We start from the raw sequence: 13722 nt of genomic DNA on the forward strand, positions 1-13722 counted from the left end.
ACATGGAGCTGTTTATCCTGTGTCCTCTGATCCGTCATGACAACATGGGAGCTGTTTATCCTGTGTCCTCTGATCCGTCATGACAACATGGAGCTGTTTATCCTGTGTCCTCTGATCCATCATGACAACATGGAGCTGTTTATCCTGTGTCCTCTGATCCGTCATGACAACATGGAGCTGTTTATCCTGTGTCCTCTGATCCGTCATGACAACATGGAGCTGTTTATCCTGTGTCCTCTGATCCGTCATGACAACATGGAGCTGTTTATCCTGTGTCCTCTGATCCGTCATGACAACATGGAGCTGTTTATCCTGTGTCCTCTGATCCATCATGACAACATGGAGCTGTTTATCCTGTGTCCTCTGATCCGACAACATGACAACATGGAGCTGTTTATCCTGTGTCCCTCTGATCCATCATGACAACATGGAGCTGTTTATCCTGTGTCCTCTGATCCGTCATGACAACATGGAGCTGTTTATCCTGTGTCCTCTGATCCATCATGACAACATGGAGCTGTTTATCCTGTGTCCTCTGATCCGTCATGACAACATGGAGCTGTTTATCCTGTGTCCTCTGATCCGTCATGACAACATGGAGCTGTTTATCCTGTGTCCTCTGATCCGTCATGACAACATGGAGCTGTTTATCCTGTGTCCTCTGATCCATCATGACAACATGGAGCTGTTTATCCTGTGTCCTCTGATCCGTCATGACAACATGGAGCTGTTTATCCTGTGTCCTCTGATCCGTCATGACAACATGGAGCTGTTTATCCTGTGTCCCATGACAACTGTTTATCCTGTGTCCTCTGATCCGTCATGACAACATGGAGCTGTTTATCCTGTGTCCTCTGATCCGTCATGACAACATGGAGCTGTTTATCCTGTGTCCTCTGATCCGTCATGACAACATGGAGCTGTTTATCCTGTGTCCTCTGATCCGTCATGACAACATGGAGCTGTTTATCCTGTGTCCTCTGATCCATCATGACAACATGGAGCTGTTTATCCTGTGTCCTCTGATCCGTCATGACAACATGGAGCTGTTTATCCTGTGTCCTCTGATTTATGACAACATGGAGCTGTTTATCCTGTGTCCTCTGATCCGTCATGACAACATGGAGCTGTTTATCCTGTGTCCTCTGATCCGTCATGACAACATGGAGCTGTTTATCCTGTGTCCTCTGATCCGTCATGACAACATGGAGCTGTTTATCCTGTGTCCTCTGATCCGTCATGACAACATGGAGCTGTTTATCCTGTGTCCTCTGATCCGTCATGACAACATGGAGCTGCATCTCAAATTTATTCTATTTAGTGTCCTCTGATCCATGGTCAAAAGTAGTGCACTCAATGGAGCTGTTTGGGACACCTGTGTGAGACACTGTCTGAGCCAGCTGGTCATGACAACATGGGCTGTTTATCCTGTTACACTGACTGATACACCAGGTGTGGGGGCTGAATCAGAGGTGTGGGGGGCTGAATCAGAGGTGTGGGGGGCTGCCTTAATCGACATCCACGTGTCAGCACCCTGGGAAACAGTGGGTTAACTGCCTTGCTCAGGGGCAGACAACATGGAGATGTTGACCTTAATAGTGTGATACATACATTTGGACAGCGGTTTGTGTGTGTGTGGTCAACATGGAGCGTTCTGCGACGTCCGAGAATAAGATCAAGAAAGGCTTCTACACCTATTGAGGAGTCCAAGGTGCGACTCTACACTCTAGGGACCATAGATACCATTTGGGACACTCTAGAACCATAGACACCACAAATGGGTCTGGAGCCAATCTACATAGATACCACAACACTCTAGAACCATAGACACCACAACACTCTGGGGGGCTGCCTACCACAACACTCTAGAACCATAGACACCACAACACTCTAGAACCATAGCACAACACTCTAGAACCATAGATACCACAACACTCTAGAACCATAGGAACCATAGATACCAACACGGTTTAGAACCATAGACACCACAACACTCTGGAGCCAAACTACCATAGATACCACAACACTCTGGAGCCAAACTACCATAGATACCACAACACTCTGGAGCCAAACTACCATAGATACCACAACACTCTGGAGCCAAACTACCATAGATACCACAACACTCTGGAGCCAAACTACCATAGATACCACAACACTCTGGAGCCAAACTACCATAGATACCACAACACTCTGGAGCCAAACTACCATAGATACCACAACACTCTGGAGCCAAACTACCATAGATACCACAACACTCTAGAACCAAACTACCATAGATACCACAACACTCTAGAACCAAACTACCATAGATACCACAACACTCTAGAACCAAACTACCATAGATACCACAACACTCTAGAACCAAACTACCATAGATACCACAACACTCTAGAACCAAACTACCATAGATAACACAACACTCTAGAACCAAACTACCATAGATACCACAACACTCTAGAACCAAACTACCATAGATGTCAGATCAGATCTTGGAGCTAAGCTACCATAGATACCACAACACTCTAGAACCAAACTACCATAGATGTCAGATCAGATCTTGGAGCTAAGCTACCATAGATGTCAGATCAGATCTTGGAGCTAAGCTACCATAGATACCACAACACTCTAGAACCAAACTACCATAGATGTCAGATCAGATCTTGGAGCTAAGCTACCATAGATGTCAGATCAGATCTCGGAGCTAAGCTACCATAGATACCACAACACTCTAGAACCAAACTACCATAGATGACAGATCAGATCTTGGAGCTAACTACCATAGATGTCAGATCAGATCTTGGAGCTAAGCTACCATAGATACCACAACACTCTAGAACCAAACTACCATAGATGTCAGATCAGATCTTGGAGCTAAGCTACCATAGATACCACAACACTCTAGAACCAAACTACCATAGATACCACAACACTCTAGAACCAAAATACCATAGATACCACAACACTCTAGAACCAAACTACCATAGATACCACAACACTCTAGAACCAAACTACCATAGATACCACAACACTCTAGAACCAAACTACCATAGATAACACAACACTCTGGAGCCAAACTACCATAGATACCACAACACTCTAGAACCAAACTACCATAGATGTCAGATCAGATCTTGGAGCTAAGCTACCATAGATACCACAACACTCTAGAACCAAACTACCATAGATGTCAGATCAGATCTTGGAGCTAAGCTACCATAGATAACACAACACTCCAGAACCAAACTACCATAGATGTCAGATCAGATCTTGGAGCTAAGCTACCATAGATGTCAGATCAGATCTTGAAGCTAAGCTACCATAGATGTCAGATCAGATCTCTAGAACCAAACTACCATAGATGTCAGATCAGATCTTGGAGCTAAGCTACCATAGATGTCAGATCAGATCTTGGAGCTAAGCTACCATAGATTCCACAACACTCTAGAACCAAACTACCATAGATGTCAGATCAGATCTTGGAGCTAAGCTACCATAGATGTCAGATCAGATCTTGGAGCTAAGCTACCATAGATGTCAGAACAAGAACCAAACTACCATAGATGTCAGATCAGATCTTGGAGCTAAGCTACCATAGATGTCACAATCAGATCTTGGAACCAAACTACCATAGATGTCAGATCAGATCTTGGAGCTAAGCTACCATAGATGTCAGATCAGATCTTGGAGCTAAGCTACCATAGATGTCAGATCAGATCTTGGAACTAAGCTACCATAGATGTCAGATCAGATCTTGGAGCTAAGCTACCATAGATGTCAGATCAGATCTTGGAGCTAAGCTACCATAGATGTCAGATCAGATCTTGGAGCTAAGCTACCATAGATACCACAACACTCTAGAACCAAACTACCATAGATGTCAGATCAGATCTTGGAGCTAAGCTACCATAGATGTCAGAACAGATCTTGAACCAAAGCTACCATAGATGTCAGATCAGATCTTGGAGCTAAGCTACCATAGATGTCAGATCAGATCTTGGAGCTAAGCTACCATAGATGTCAGATCAGATCTTGGAGCTAAGCTACCATAGATGTCAGACAACACTCTAGAACCAAACTACCATAGATGTCAGATCAGATCTTGGAGCTAAGCTACCATAGCTAGAACCAAACTACCATAGATGTCAGATCAGATCTTGGAGCTAAGCTACCATAGATGTCACAACAGATCTGGAACCAAACTACCATAGATGTCAGATCAGATCTTGGATCTAAGCTACCATAGATGTCAGATCAGATCTTGGAGCTAAGCTACCATAGATGTCAGATCAGATCTTGGAGCTAAGCTACCATAGATGTCAGATCAGATCTTGGAACTAAGCTACCATAGATACCACAACAGATCAGAACCAAACTACCATAGATACCACAGACAGATCTTGGAACCAAACTACCATAGATGTCAGATCAGATCTTGGAGCTAAGCTACCATAGATGTCAGATCAGATCTTGGATCTAAGCCACCATAGATGTCAGATCAGATCTTGAATCAAACTACCATAGATGTCAGATCAGATCTTGGAGCTAAGCTACCATAGATGTCAGATCAGATCTTGGATCTAAGCTACCATAGATGTCAGATCAGATCTTGGAACCAAACTACCATAGATGTCAGATCAGATCTTGGAGCTAAGCTACCATAGATATCAGATCTTGGAGCTAAGCTACCATAGATGTCAGATCAGATCTTGATCTAAGCTACCATAGATACCACAACAGATCTAGAACCAAACTACCATAGATGTCAGATCAGATCTTGGAGCTAAGCTACCATAGATGTCAGATCAGATCTTGGAACTAAACTACCATAGATGTCAGATCAGATCTTGGATCTAAGCTACCATAGATGTCAGATCAGATCTTGGATCTAAGCCACCATAGATGTCAGATCAGATCTTGGAGCTAAGCTACCATAGATGTCAGATCAGATCTTGGAGCTAAGCCACCATAGATGTCAGATCAGATCTTGGATCTAAGCTACCATAGATGTCAGATCAGATCTTGGAGCTAAGCCACCATAGATGTCAGATCAGATCTTGGATCTAAGCTACCATAGATGTCAGATCAGATCTTGGAGCTAAGCTACCATAGATGTCACATCAGATCTTGAACCAAACTACCATAGATGTCAGATCAGATCTTGGAGCTAAGCTACCATAGATGTCAGATCAGATCTTGGAGCTAAGCTACCATAGATGTCAGATCAGATCTTGGAGCTAAGCTACCATAGATGTCAGATCAGATCTTGGAGCTAAGCTACCATAGATGTCAGATCAGATCTTGGAGCTAAGCTACCATAGATGTCACAACAGATCTTGGAACCAAACTACCATAGATGTCAGATCAGATCTTGGAGCTAAGCTACCATAGATGTCACAACAGATCTTAGAACCAAACTACCATAGATGTCAGATCAGATCTTGGAGCTAAGCCACCATAGATGTCAGATCAGATCTTGGATCTAAGCTACCATAGATGTCAACAGATCTTGGAAACCAAACTACCATAGATGTCAGATCAGATCTTGGAGCTAAGCTACCATAGATGTCAGATCTTGGATCTAAGCTACCATAGATACCACAACACTCTAGAACCAAACTACCATAGATGTCAGATCAGATCTTGGAGCTAAGCTACCATAGATGTCAGATCAGATCTTGGAGCTAAGCTACCATAGATTCCACAACACTCTAGAACCAAACTACCATAGATGTCAGATCAGATCTTGGAGCTAAGCTACCATAGATATCAGATCTTGGAGCTAAGCTACCATAGATGTCAGATCAGATCTTGGAGCTAAGCTACCATAGATACCACAACACTCTAGAACCAAACTACCATAGATGTCAGATCAGATCTTGAGCTAAGCTACCATAGATACCACAACACTCTAGAACCAAACTACCATAGATGTCAGATCAGATCTTGGATCTAAGCTACCATAGATGTCAGATCAGATCTTGGATCTAAGCCACCATAGATGTCAGATCAGATCTTGGATCTAAGCTACCATAGATGTCAGATCAGATCTTGGATCTAAGCCACCATAGATGTCAGATCAGATCTTGGAGCTAAGCTACCATAGATGTCAGATCAGATCTTGGAGCTAAGCCACCATAGATGTCAGATCAGATCTTGGAGCTAAGCTACCATAGATGTCAGATCAGATCTTGGAGCTAAGCTACCATAGATACCACAACACTCTAGAACCAAACTACCATAGATGTCAGATCAGATCTTGGAGCTAAGCTACCATAGATGTCAGATCAGATCTTGGAGCTAAGCTACCATAGATGTCAGATCAGATCTTGGAGCTAAGCTACCATAGATGTCAGATCAGATCTTGGAGCTAAGCTACCATAGATGTCAGATCAGATCTTGGAGCTAAGCTACCATAGATGTCACAACACTCTAGAACCAAACTACCATAGATGTCAGATCAGATCTTGGAGCTAAGCTACCATAGATACCACAACAGATCTAGAACCAAACTACCATAGATGTCAGATCAGATCTTGGAGCTAAGCTACCATAGATGTCAGATCAGATCTTGGAGCTAAGCTACCATAGATACCACAACACTCTAAAACCAAACTACCATAGATGTCAGATCAGATCTTGGAGCTAAGCTACCATAGATGTCTAAGATCAGATCCACAACACTCTAGAACCAAACTACCATAGATGTCAGATCAGATCTTGGATCTAAGCTACCATAGATGTCAGATCAACACTCCAGAACCAAACTACCATAGATGTCAGATCAGATCTTGGAGCTAAGCTACCATAGATGTCAGATCAGATCTTGGAGCTAAGCTACCATAGATACCACAACACTCTAAAACCAAACTACCATAGATGTCAGATCAGATCTTGGAGCTAAGCTACCATAGATGTCAGATCAGATCTTGGAGCTAAGCTACCATAGATACCACAACACTCTAGAACCAAACTACCATAGATGTCAGATCAGATCTTGGAGTTAAGCTACTATAGATGTCAGATCAGATCTTGGATCTAAGCTACTATAGATGTCAGATCAGATCTTGGATCTAAGCTACCATAGATGTCAGATCAGATCTTGGATCTAAGCTACCATAGATGTCAGATCAGATCTTGGATCTAAGCTACCATAGATGTCAGATCAGATCTTGGATCTAAGCTACCATAGATGTCAGATCAGATCTTGGAGCTAAGCTACCATAGATGTCAGATCAGATCTTGGAGCTAAGCTACCATAGATACCACAACAGATCTAGAACCAAACTACCATAGATGTCAGATCAGATCTTGGATCTAAGCTACCATAGATGTCAGATCAGATCTTGGATCTAAGCTACCATAGATGTCAGATCAGATCTTGGAGCTAAGCTACCATAGATACCACATCAGATCTTAAAACCAAACTACCATAGATGTCAGATCAGATCTTGGATCTAAGCTACCATAGATGTCAGATCAGATCTTGGAGCTAAGCCACCATAGATTCAGATCAGATCTTAGAACCAAACTACCATAGATGTCAGATCAGATCTTGAAGCTACCATAGATCAACACTCTAGAACCAAACTACCATAGATGTCAGATCAGATCTTGGATCTAAGCTACCATAGATGTCAGATCAGATCTTGGATCTAAGCTACCATAGATGTCAGATCAGATCTTAGAACTAAACTACCATAGATGTCAGATCAGATCTTGGATCTAAGCTACCATAGATGTCAGATCAGATCTTGGAGCTAAGCTACCATAGATGTCAATCAGATCTGAACCAAACTACCATAGATGTCAGATCAGATCTTGGATCTAAGCTACCATAGATGTCAGACCAAACTACCATAGATACCACAACACTCTAGAATCAAAATACAATAGATACCAACACTTAGATCCAAGCTACCATAGATGTCAGAACACTCTGGATCCAAGCTACCATAGATGTCAGATCAGATCTTGGATCTAAACTACCATAGATGTCAGATCAGATCTCTGGATCTAAGCTACCATAGATGTCAGATCAGATCTTGAATCTAAGCTACCATAGATGTCAGATCAGATAAGCTTAGATACCACAACAGATCTCTGGAACCAAGCTACCATAGATGTCAGATCAGATCTTGGATCTAAGCTACCATAGATGTCAGATCAGATCTTGAACTAAGCCACCATAGATGTCAGATCAGATCTTGGAGCTAAGCTACCATAGATGTCAGATCAGATCTTGGATCTAAGCTACCATAGATCCACAACAAGAACCAAACTACCATAGATGTCAGATCAGATCTTGGATCTAAGCTACCATAGATGTCAGATCAGATCTTGGAGCTAAGCTACCATAGATTCACAACAGATCTAGAACCAAACTACCATAGATGTCAGATCAGATCTTGGAGCTAAGCTACCATAGATGTCAGATCAGATCTTGGAGCTAAGCTACCATAGATGTCAGATCAGATCTTGGATCTAAGCTACCATAGATGTCAGAACACTCTAGAACCAAACTACCATAGATGTCAGATCAGATCTTGGAGCTAAGCTACCATAGATACCACAACACTCTAGAACCAAACTACCATAGATGTCAGATCAGATCTTGGAGCTAAGCTACCATAGATGTCAGATCAGATCTTGGAGCTAAGCTACCATAGATGTCAGATCAGATCTTGAGATAAGCTACCATAGATACCACAACATCTGAACCAAACTACCATAGATGTCAGATCAGATCTTGGATCTAAGCTACCATAGATACCACAACACTCTAGAACCAAACTACCATAGATCCACAACACTCTGAACCAAAATACCATAGATGTCAACACTCTAGAATCAAACTACCATAGATACCACAACACTCTAGAACCAAACTACCATAGATATCAGATCTTGGATCTAAGCTACCATAGATACCAGACACTCTAGAACCAAACTACCATAGATGTCAGATCAGGTCTTGGAGCTAAGCTACCATAGATAACACAACACTCCAGAACCAAACTGCCATAGATGTCAGATCAGATCTTGGAGCTAAGCTACCATAGATGTCAGATCAGATCTTGGAGCTAAGCTACCATAGATGTCACAACACTCTAGAACCAAACTACCATAGATGTCAGATCAGATCTTGGAGCTAAGCTACCATAGATGTCAGATCAGATCTTGGAGCTAAGCTACCATAGATTCCACAACACTCTAGAACCAAACTACCATAGATGTCAGATCAGATCTTGGAGCTAAGCTACCATAGATGTCAGATCAGATCTTGGAGCTAAGCTACCATAGATGTCAGATCAGATCTTGGAGCTAAGCTACCATAGATTCCACAACACTCTTGGAACCAAACTACCATAGATGTCAGATCAGATCTTGGAGCTAAGCTACCATAGATACCACAACACTCTTAGAACCAAACTACCATAGATGTCAGATCAGATCTTGGAGCTAAGCTACAATAGATGTCAGATCAGATCTTGGAGCTAAGCTACCATAGATGTCAGATCAGATCTTGGAGCTAAGCTACCATAGATACCACAACACTCTAGAACCAAACTACCATAGATGTCAGATCAGATCTTAGCTAAACTACCATAGATACCACAACACTCTAGAACCAAACTACCATAGATGTCAGATCAGATCTTGGAGCTAAGCCACCATAGATGTCAGATCAGATCTTGGATAAACTACCATAGATACCACAACACTCTAGAACCAAACTACCATAGAGTCAGATCAGATCTTCGAGCTAGATGTCAGATCAGATCTTGGATCAACCCACTCCTTTTCCTCTCCTCATTGTTCCTCCTGTCTTCCTCCCAGGAGAGGCCCAAGCCTCAGATCCCTGTACTGCACTACAGAGATGTGTCTCCACCCTACATCATCTGTGTCAAGCTGGTGAGTGGAGAAAGTGTGTGTGTCCTGTTGTTCGTTGTTCCGGATCGTATCTCCGCCTGGTCGGTAATCTCTGCTAATGGTATAATGAGCTAGGGCGTGTGCCCTGGCACGCACACAGGGTATAATATACGTACAGACACACACACAGTTATACACACATACACACACACACACACACACACACACACACACACACATACACACACAACACACACACACACACACACACACACACACACACGTACACAGCCTGCTGATCTTTGACTGCAGCATAATATTCTCACTGATACTTTGACCGGCGCTCACCTTCACACACTTTAACCAGCGTTTTGCCTCAATAAATATATAAGTTATAAAGCCTTAGTAGCAACCAGACAGGGTATAATATAAATATATAACAGTTATAAAGCCTTAGTAACAACCAGACAGGGTATAATATAAATATATAACAGTTATAAAGCCTTAGTAACAACCAGACAGGGTATAATATAAATATATAACAGTTATAAAGCCTTAGTAACAACCAGACAGGGTATAATATATATATATTCAACAGTTATAAAGCCTTAGTAACAACCAGACAGGGTATAATATATATATTCAACAGTTATAAAGCCTTAGTAACAACCAGACAGGGTATAATATATATATTCAACAGTTATAAAGCCTTAGTAACAACCAGACAGGGTATAATATAAATATATAACAGTTATAAAGCCTTAGTAACAACCAGACAGGGTATAATATAAATATATAACAAACAGACAGGGTATCATATAAATATATAACAGTTATAAAGCCTTAGTAACAACCAGACAGGTATATAATATATATATATAACAACCAGACAGGGTATAATATATATATTCAACAGTTATAAAGCCTTAGTAACAACCAGACAGGGTATAATATATATATATTCAACAGTTATAAAGCCTTAGTAACAACCAGACAGGGTATAATATATATATATAACAACCAGACAGGGTATAATATATATATTCAATAGTTATAAAGCCTTAGTAACAACCAGACAGGGTATAATATATATATATATATATAACAACCAGACAGGGTATACTATATATATTCAACAGTTATAAAGCCTTAGTAACAACCAGACAGGGTATAATATAAATATATAACAGTTATAAAGCCTTAGTAACAACCAGACAGGGTATAATATATATATAACAACCAGACAGGGTATAATATATATATATTCAACAGTTATAAAGCCTTAGTAACAACCAGACAGGGTATAATATAAATATATAACAGTTATAAAGCCTTAGTAACAACCAGACAGGGTATAATATATATATATTCAACAGTTATAAAGCCTTAGTAACAACCAGACAGGTTATGATATAAATATATAACAGTTATAAAGCCTTAGTAACAACCAGACAGGGTATAATATAAATATATAACAGTTATAAAGCCTTAGTAACAACCAGACAGGGTATAATATATATATATATAACAGTTATAAAGCCTTAGTAACAACCAGACAGGGTATAATATATATATATATAACAGTTATAAAGCCTTAGTAACAACCAGACAGGGTATAATATATATATTCAACAGTTATAAAGCCTTAGTAACAACCAGACAGGGTATAATATATATATATATATATAACAACCAGACAGGGTATACTATATATATTCAACAGTTATAAAGCCTTAGTAACAACCAGACAGGGTATAATATAAATATATAACAGTTATAAAGCCTTAGTAACAACCAGACAGGGTATAATATATATATAACAACCAGACAGGGTATAATATATATATATTCAACAGTTATAAAGCCTTAGTAACAACCAGACAGGGTATAATATAAATATATAACAGTTATAAAGCCTTAGTAACAACCAGACAGGGTATAATATATATATATTCAACAGTTATAAAGCCTTAGTAACAACCAGACAGGGTATAATATAAATATATAACAGTTATAAAGCCTTAGTAACAACCAGACAGGGTATAATATAAATATATAACAGTTATAAAGCCTTAGTAACAACCAGACAGGGTATAATATATATATATATAACAGTTATAAAGCCTTAGTAACAACCAGACAGGGTATAATATATATATATAACAGTTATAAAGCCTTAGTAACAACCAGACAGGGTATAATATATATATTCAACAGTTATAAAGCCTTAGTAACAACCAGACAGGGTATCATATATATATATAACAGTTATAAAGCCTTAGTAACAACCAGACAGGGTATCATATAAATATATAACAGTTATAAAGCCTTAGTAACAACCAGACAGGGTATTATATAAATATATAACAACCAGACAGGGTATATATATATATATATTCAACAGTTATAAAGCCTTAGTAACAACCAGACAGGGTATTATATAAATATATAACAACCAGACAGGGTATATATATATATATTCAACAGTTATAAAGCCTTAGTAACAACCAGACAGGGTATTATATAAATATATAACAACCAGACAGGGTATAATATATATATATATATTCAACAGTTATAAAGCCTTAGTAACAACCAGACAGGGTATAATATATATATATATTCAACAGTTATAAAGCCTTAGTAACAACCAGACAGGGTATATATATAAATATATAACAACCAGACAGGGTATAATATATATATATATTCAACAGTTATAAAGCCTTCCTAAAAGTTATTTGGTGATCCTTTAACTGGGGAATTGAATTGCCTCTGGGTTTAGAAAACACACACACACACACACACACACACACACACACACACACACACACACACACACACACACACACACACACACACACACGCACTCTGTTGGCCAGCCCAGGCAGACAGACAGTTAATGTTGTGTTTATCTAATTATGAGCTGCAGACAGCTAATCGACTGGCCCTGCCTCCCAGAGCTTCTAATTGGCCAATTATGGGAATCTGTGATAATTCAGTCAGAGGACACTGGGACCTGGACTCAATCTCTCTCTCACACACACACACACACACACACACACACACACACACACACACACACACACACACACACACACACACACACACACACACACACACACACACACACACACACCTGCAGCCAATCACAAAATTAATTGTTAAACACACCCATATGTTACAAGTACCGGATTGGGTTTAATTCCATTTAAATTCAATTTTCAATGAACATCTGGAATTTAATTAGGTTTACTTTCTGAATTGACTGGAAATGAATTGGAATTGGCCCCAACCCTGGTCCTTATCTCTTTAACTGTTGACCAATCAGATGCCAGAGATAACTCAAAACAGGAAGTGACCTCACCTACAGACAGGAAGTATGAGACTGACCATGGGCGTTGATAATTAGAGCGATGACCAGCATCGCCTCCTCACTCTCACTCTTTTCATGTTCTGTCATTTCGTTCTCCCAGGACATGACCGGAGGAGTGTTTGAAGAAAACCTGAAGTCTCTCCATCTGGAAGAAGGAGTTGACTATTACCACTTCAACTAACACTCTGAGAGATGGAGAGGATGGGAGTTGACTACTACCACTTCAACTAACACTCTGAGAGATGGAGAGATGAAGAGGAGAGGAGTTGACTACTACCACTTCAACTAACACTCTGAGAGATGGAGAGATGGAGAGGAGAGGAGTTGACTACTACCACTTCAACTAACACTCTGAGAGATGGAGAGATGGAGAGGAGAGGAGTTGACTACTACCACTTCAACTAACACTCTGAGAGATGGAGAGATGGAGAGGAGAGGAGTTGACTACTACCACTTCAACTAACACTCTGGGA

The 13722-nt window shown here is 40.2% G+C and overlaps 1 protein-coding gene across 1 annotated transcript in view; it reads left to right on the plus strand.

The window, feature by feature from the left end:
- Nucleotides 1-13722, plus strand: part of LOC127932535 (UDP-GlcNAc:betaGal beta-1,3-N-acetylglucosaminyltransferase-like protein 1) — an 80290-nt gene extending 66568 nt beyond the window's left edge. The window contains exon 11 of the transcript XR_008145910.1: nucleotides 13550-13722. The gene's annotated coding sequence lies outside the window, so the exon portion shown is untranslated. The remainder of the gene's footprint in view (nucleotides 1-13549) is intronic.

Source organism: Oncorhynchus keta, chromosome 10 (genome assembly GCF_023373465.1).
Source record: "Oncorhynchus keta strain PuntledgeMale-10-30-2019 chromosome 10, Oket_V2, whole genome shotgun sequence".
Lineage (NCBI taxonomy): Eukaryota > Metazoa > Chordata > Actinopteri > Salmoniformes > Salmonidae > Oncorhynchus > Oncorhynchus keta.